This window comes from Alligator sinensis, unplaced genomic scaffold, assembly GCF_000455745.1.
Source record: "Alligator sinensis unplaced genomic scaffold, ASM45574v1 scaffold441_1, whole genome shotgun sequence".
Classification (NCBI taxonomy): domain Eukaryota; kingdom Metazoa; phylum Chordata; order Crocodylia; family Alligatoridae; genus Alligator; species Alligator sinensis.
This window is the reverse complement of record NW_005842313.1, coordinates 561,995-569,767: the sequence shown is the minus strand read 5'-3', so window position 1 is coordinate 569,767 and position 7,773 is coordinate 561,995. Positions and strand designations below refer to the sequence as shown.

Genomic DNA, 7,773 nt, shown 5'->3' with positions numbered 1-7,773 from the left:
CACGGCACTGCTGGGAGGGGGGGCTATGCCCTGCCACCACTTGCCCCCTTCTGCCTGGAGCAAGCCATGCCCACATCCCACCCGCCCCAGCTAGGCAAGCAGCAGCAGGGCATAGCCCCCATTCCAAGCACTGCCATGCCTGCATCCTGCTCCTCCTTCCCCACTCTCCAAGTGCCACACCTCCTGCCCCGGCTGGGTAGCTTGTCCCAACCCCAGCCCCAATCCCTCCCTCTCCCACGCCCCTTCTCTCCCCCCTCCACCCACCACAACAGACTTACCAGCTGGAGGCAGCTGTGTCCAGCATGGTGAGGACTGCTGCCTGTTTAGTCTATGGCCGAATCTCCGAAACTGCACCAAATCTTTGGATCTGATTCAGCCGAATCGAATCGGAACAGTGATTTGAATCTCCAGATTGAATCACTGTCCCTCTGAATTAGCCAAATCCAAATCTGAAGTGAATACTTGCTTCTTCTCTCAGGCCTAGTGTGCGTCACAAATCAGGGTACCTGAAACTTAGGCCCTAGCCTTCAAAGTTCTGGTCTCAGATTTTTCACTTCCATTTATTTAAATTTACAGTCTAAAATATTCACTTCTCCAGGGAAGGGCAGGGTGTTATGAGGAGGAAGGCTGATACCAATGTGCATGATAGAATCTAATTTGACGTGGTCTGGCGTGACAGTAGCACTCACCAGCTTGCTGAAAGCTAATGGCATTTGCATTTTGCTGCCTAGCAAAATAAATAGTGTGCTAGCTCATGCTAGCCAGCTCATCTGGAGAGCACAACAGGGAAGGAGGGATTGTTGGTACACGATGTGTAGCACCGTCTTGGTATTTTATAGAGATTAGCTCATGTAGTTGTTAGAAAGACACTGTATTCTATCTTTTCTTCTAAGTCCTGGGTGAGTTTTATATACTTTGGCTTCCTGTGAAGTGCAAGCCTCATTCCCCAGACATGGATGTGCCATCAGGCTCTAGAGAAAGCATTTGGGATGCTGGAGCTGTTTTAGTCAGAGGAGAGCAGAGAAGCAAGGTGAAAGGGGAAAGTGAGAGAAGAAGGAACTCTGTAAACATGAAATAGGCCCTTGTTGTGCCAGCTTTATATCTGAATCCCATCTGGCAGTGGGAATGAGATCTAGCCACAGTGCTGGTTCGTAGAGGAGGACAGATACATGGTTGTTGTGTACAACGTGTGCTCTTCCTCTCTGACCAAGGGGGAAGTGACAGGATCCGAGGTGACTTACCTCTACCTCCTGCCTCCCAAAAGGCCCTTGACTGACAGGTGGGTCAGTGACTCTACAGTAATTTTCTGAGCACAGTGTTATCCTATGGTAAATGTGAGTTAGCCTACATCCCAGTGAAAATGATGTGAACTGTCCTGCATTTACTATGCGGTAAGAGCATGCATGCAGACCGTTACCATGGAGTAGCAGACACACTGTGAATTCACACCATCTCTTGCCTTCCCATAGCTTCTTTGTATGCTTATATCGCAGGCCCTTTTCCTCTCCAGCCTTTCTGATAACTGTGTCACTATCCTGTAGTGGGCGCATCTACACGTTCTATTAAGGTGCTGTGATGAACTCCACTGCAGTTCGTGTTGGGGTCAGCTGCTCCTGGGCACAGCATCTGCATGTGTGCCCTGGACCGCAGCAGTTTGAGCTGGGGCAGAGCAGCCCTGGGGCTGGCAATGTGTCTGGGGGTTCACCCCCGGGCTCCGGGTAGTGGCTTCGGGGGGTAGAGGGGCTGGCTGGGGCAAAAGGGTGCTACAGTACAGGGCTAGCCAGCGGGCAGCCCCTGCACTTTAGCATCCTGGTGCCTCAGCCAGCCCCTGTTGCCATCTACAGGTAAGTACTCCACTGTAAGATAGTACTGTCCTGATCCGTATTATCTTACGGTGGAATTTATTAATTTACTGTGCCCTAATACCAGCGTACATGTAGATGGTGATACTTTACTGTGGTGCTATTTAGTCAACTCTGCAGTAAAGCGCACATGTAGATGCACCCAGTGTGTCTAAAATATGGCTGCTAAAATCATTTTTCCCTGCAATTTGACCATAGAACTCTCTTGCTCGGTAGCCCCATTCTCTACTGCATTAAGTTAAAACTTCTCATCCTCACCTATCAGGTGACTGGTTCAGCCTACTGTTTAGATCTAATCACGTCCACCTTTCTTTCCTTTCACTCCACAAGAAGTGCCTCTTCCATTCTGGCCCAAGGCACAAAGGTCAGAGAAGCAAATTCAGTAGCCAAGCAACTCCTTATAACAGAGGGGGGGGCAATTAATGAGTTTTAGTGACCTGTCAAGGGCCACATGTCTCTTTCTCTCTCTGTTTCCCTCCCTCTAGAACCGGGATGGAGCTGTAGTTTGCTGTGAGCCCCAGCACTCAGATGTAGACCAGATAGGGACTTCCAGTGCAGTGGGCGATGGCGGCATCAGCTGTAGGCATAGCCATCAGGTTCCAGTGCCCCAAAACGAAACCTGCTGGTGGTGTCCACAGCTGACACCACCACAGGAGAAGCTCCTGCCTGGGCCCACAACTGATGGCACTGGCAGGTTCTGAGTCTAAGCTCCAGGTGGGAGCTTCTGCTGCACCAGGAGGGCACTAGCATCAGTTGTGGATGCTGTGGGGGGTGGGAGGGGTTCTATGCCAAGGCTCCTGAACCCGCTGACGGTGTCCACAGCTGACGCCACTGCCCGCCTTCCCACTACAGCTGAAGCCCCTGCCCAGGTCCATAGCTGATGCTGTTGGGAGGAAGTGGGCCTACCTGGTACAGTGAAAACAGACCTGCCTGCCCACCTGGCACCATGTGGCAGCCAGAGCTGGCACTGCTGGCCACCCATGGACCATCTCCAGTGAGCTGGCACCCGTGGACCAGATCAAATCTGTTGACAGGCTGCATCTAGCCCATGAGCCCACCCCTGCCTTATAACCTGGCTGGTGGCTGCTATCCTCTTAGAGCAGCAGTTGTGAATTCAGAGCAACTTGGCTTTGCTTCATACCTCACTTGGGAGATTCCTCCTTCCCATTAAGTTTCAGACCCTGTTGTGACCAGGCTACTTGGGCTTGGCCTTGGGGAGGAAGTAGGGAAGAGGATTATCCCAAGAGGGAATTTGCTGGATTTATTCCAGAGGAAGTTTTGTATTTTCATTGTGTCATATAGATGTGTAAGGAAATTCTGACCTGCACCTGCATAAGCAGAAGCGACTAAGTGAAGGCTGCAGTCTCCTAGCTCTTGATTGTATGGCATGCAGTTCTGGTATTTTGTTGTTTATGTTGTTCCATTTGTTCCTGATAGGTCAGCCCTCCTGGACACACCATCGGGGCGCTGAGGATCCTGACTGATGCATGTTTACCTTGACCTGACTTCTGGAAAAGAACAAGTGCTGCTCTGAAAGTTTGCTAGTACTGAGGTAAATGAGGTAGATGACATATCTGACCCTGCGGGCTCTGAGATCAGGCTTTGGGTGGCTGTTCACTACACCATTTGGGGATGACGTTTTCTCTGGAGTGGCTGCATTGCTGATTCCTACCACAGCTGTTGGGGAAGATTTGCATTCATAGATTCATAGATGCTAGGGTCAGAAGGAACCTCAAAGGATCATTGAGTCCGACCCCCTGCCAGGGACAGGAAAAAGTGCTGAGGTTATGTGACCCCAGCCAGGTACCTGTCCAGTCTCCTCTTGAAGACCCCCAAGATAGGGGAGAGCACCACCTCCCTTGGAAGCCCATTCCAGATTCTGGTGGCCCTAACTGTGTAGAGTTCTTTCTGATGTCTAGCCTAAACCTACTGTCCATCAGCTTGTGGCCATTGTTTCTGGTTATTCCAAGGGATAAACAGAGCATCCTCCTTCCCTCCTGTCCCTCCATCGTTTCGTGCCCCCCCGGGATGAATTCGTATGCTGCCACAAGATCCCCCCTCAGTCTTCTCTTGCAGAGGCTGAAACGGTCCAGGTCCCTCAGCCTTTTCTCATAAGGCCTTCCCTGCAGGCCTCTAACCATACAAGTGGCCCTCCTCTGGACCCTCTCAAGGTTGTCCACATCCTTCTTGAATTGCAGCACTCAGAATTGGGCACAGTACTCTAGCTGTGACCTGACCATTGCTGCATAGAGGGGGAGCATCCCCTCCCTGGACCTGCTCGTGATGCACCTACTAATGCATGACAAAGTGCAGTTACCTCTGCTAATTACTTTGTCACATTGATGACTCATGTTCATCTTGGAGTTGGCAACGGTGCCGAGATCTTTTCCTGCTGCTGTGCTGCTTAAAAGGTCATCCCCCAGCCTGTAGGTCTGCTGGTGATTCCTTCGCCCTAGGTGCAGCACCTTGCACTTGTCCTTGTTGAACTGCATCCTATTGATCTCTGCCCACTTCTCTAACCAGCAGATGAATTTCGTTTTAAAGAGAACTGAAGTTTTGGGGAGATCAAAATTGTTCATGACTTTAAGTGAACTTGCGCATATATTTTCTCCTGGAAAAAAAAAGGGGGAAAAAGTCCAGAAAGTCTAAATATTGCATTTTAATACTGCTGAAACAAAATGTTTTGTGTTTTTTCTCCCCATTTCAAACCATGTTTTTTTTTAATTGATGTAAATCTAAAAGAGCATTTAAAAAGAGTCCAAATACAAATAAAGTATTTCACTTCAGGTGGGATGAAATGTTTCAGGTTGATTGACCCAAATTTCCATTACATTTCCTTCCAATGTTTGTTTGTTTTCTTGCCCTCAAGAACCATCACTTACACCACTCTCACTGTGCTGAATCAAGGAAACTGGAGCTACAAGACAGGAGAGGGGCGTAGTTTCCTAGTTTCTAGCTAATGCAACATTGCTCCCTGCAGTATGCTCCCTAGTCTTGTTTTAAATTATGGGATTTCCCCTGTTTCCCTGGGGAGACTAGTCCAAAGTCTAATAGAATCAATCTGTTTATTTCCTTCTTAACCCCTGACCATGGCAGGCACAATTAGTTGTTGGTGATGGGAGGGTTTGGGTTTTTTGTGTTGTGAAGGCTGCACATACACACAGCTCCCTGTTTAAAAGCACCACAGGGCTGCATTGTGTGTCTCGTCTAGCAGGTAAGTTTATAGTTTTGTATATGTGAAAGACCACAAACTTGCCTGCTGTCTGTCAGATATTGTGTGTCTGCCCATAGCTACTGGTCCACCTAAACTACTCTGCTCTGTGCCACAAGCCCTTCAGAGTTCTGCTCAGTAATGTGGGAGCTTTGTCACCTACCTTTGTTTATGGCATAGAAAGGCAAAGAATAATGTAGTCAGACACCAGGAGGAAGGACAGCATCAAGGAAGAGAAATATGTTTTCTCCCACTGCAGACTGGTTGGGCCAGTTTTGTCTCTGAAGCTTAAACACTTCTTGACTCCATTTAGAACCTAACATCATCTGTTTTGACATTGCTGAGGGATCTCCCTGTGTCTCCCCAGTACAGTGGCCTTTCTTAGATGAATGAAGTCTGTGGCCTCTTTCAGTGTAGAAACCTGGAAAAGCCCTAAATAATCCTATTTTGGTTTATCCAAAAAGGGCAGAAGGAAGGATCTTTCCTGAAGTCCTCACCAGGTTTTCAGATAGTCAAACAAAGGAGGGGACTTGCCTTTGGAAAACAGTTCCAATGGTAGGGAGGTTTTGCCTGCTTGTCAGTCCCCATTTTCCCTTTCCTAATTCTGTCTTTTATCCTTTGGGTCCCTTTTTCTGTGCATGAGGGGAGAATAGTCCTTTCTCTCCATGGAAGAACAGCAACATTTTACTCTTTGTAAATCTGGGACCATCTGGGCCAGAATGGTCAATAGCTTGATCAATCACATACTGTCAGAAGCTCCTGGGGACTAGGAGGATAGGGCCTGTCTGCATGGGAACACTGTTGTGAGATAAGTGTTGGTATGAGTTTAAAGTGCAATGGCTATTCTGCAGTAATTCCCTTGGTGAGCGCACACATATTCTGATTCTGAACTAGGATTGCCTTTTCAGATTTTAGGTTACTCCATCAGTAGTGTAACTAAATGAGCTATGTGAGGCACCAGCTCTGGCAGCACTGTACCTAGACTCCTGGCAGCCCCAGGCAAACCTTTAGTATCAGGCCCCCCTTTACCAAAGATAATGGTAATAATAATTTTCAAATTACCATTTTCGGGCCCCCTTTCTATCTGGGCCCCGGGCAGCTGCTTGGTTCACCTATGCCTGTGTCTGGCTCTGAGCTCTGGGAATTGACTTGGAGGGACAAAAAAATAGCTCCTGCTGCTGTTGCTGGCCTGGTGCCACTGGTAGAAGCCCGGCTGCTGCCACAGCCCTATGCACTGTCACTACCAAGGGCAAAAAAATGCCCAGCTGTGTCTCTGTAATCCACTTCCATTTAAAAGCACATTTTTAGTGTGAATCGGGCATGTTCTTATTTTGAAAAATATGGTATAGTTATCATACTGGGCTGTTTTTTCCATGTAGCAAAGCCTAAGCTTTTAAATTGTGATCTCAAAATGATTTATAGACCCAGTCAATTTAATAAATTCTGTGAATTTTTACTGTACTTATCAGAACAGTATTTCTTAAGCCTGAGGGATAGAGTTACATGGATTTAGTATGTTTGGAAAGGAAGAAGTTTTGTCTGTTAAGCCCAAAGCCAAATTACCCATTGTTTTTAAATGCTGTAATCACTTATAATTTCTCTTCAGCTGTCTTTTCAGTGGTCTGCTGCTTCATGTCTATTTGTAGTACGTTTTAAAGGAGGAGAAAGTGGTGACTGAAGCAAGGTGTAATGATCCATAGAGCTTTACAACATCTGCAGCTGGCATTTTCCATTTCTGCTTTCCTTGGCAGACTCAACTCCACCAGGGGTTTCAGCTACCCTGGGAAGAAGAATTGGGTAGTAGATGTCACATGTACTCTCAGACACTCTCTCTCTCGTACATTTATCTTTGTGCTGGCTTTTAAAAGGACTGCATTAGAGTTGATGTTGTGGAGTACAAGTCACACTTCAAATTAAGATCCTGGGGATAGTCCTTTCAAAAGCTGCATTTCTCAAGCTGGGAACTATTGACCTCTTTCAGTGCAGACACACAACCAAAAGGAAATGGGGGATGAGGGCCGGCAGGGAATTTTTTGTTTTTACTTCACCTCTCAGGCTGAGCTATTGTTTGAGCTTCCACACAGGGCTCTGCTTACCAATAGGAAAAGAAGCATTACACTAAGTTCTTTTAGAAAATTGATATTTACTGTCAACTTCTCTTCATGAGATTTGTTCTGCTTTTGTGCATGGAGTATATGTACAAGAGGAATCAAAGTGGATTGTGCAGTGCATATGCCTGCCTTGGTGTATGCTGTGGATTTCATCTAGATGCTCTAGTTGCAGTTTACTAGATAACACTAAGTGAAGAAAATACTAAAACTCAGCTGCAGTGTTAGGGGCAAAAGTCATCAGTAGGGATCCTGGTTTTCTCTGATAAAAAATCGCAAATTCTCTGATTAGAAGCTCAAAAAATGAAACACGGCTATATATATATACACGTATTAGTTGACCACAACGTCTTATTGATATATTTACAATTTTAAAGCAATTTGGAAGCCTACCAATGCCTCAATAACTATAATAAAATAAATTCTAAATACCTCTAACTTTTGGTATTTGGTTTTGGGATATTTATCAAAGAAAATCTGAACTTCTTCTGTCTCCTTAGCTCACAGAATGCAGGTCCAGGCACTTCACTCCCAAGTCACAGCCTCCCAGCCCTGCTGGTGCCCCTCACTTCCCTCCACAGCCCCCACAGCC

The 7,773-nt window shown here is 46.9% G+C and overlaps 1 protein-coding gene across 2 annotated transcripts in view; it reads left to right on the top strand.

Annotated features, from left to right (window-relative positions):
* The window catches only part of TSPAN18 (tetraspanin 18), a 210,367-nt gene that overhangs the window by 110,326 nt on the left and 92,268 nt on the right, over positions 1-7,773 (top strand). For both annotated transcript variants that reach the window (XM_025209860.1, XM_006028425.3), the window contains exon 3: positions 3,300-3,414. The gene's annotated coding sequence lies outside the window, so the exon portion shown is untranslated. The remainder of the gene's footprint in view (positions 1-3,299; positions 3,415-7,773) is intronic.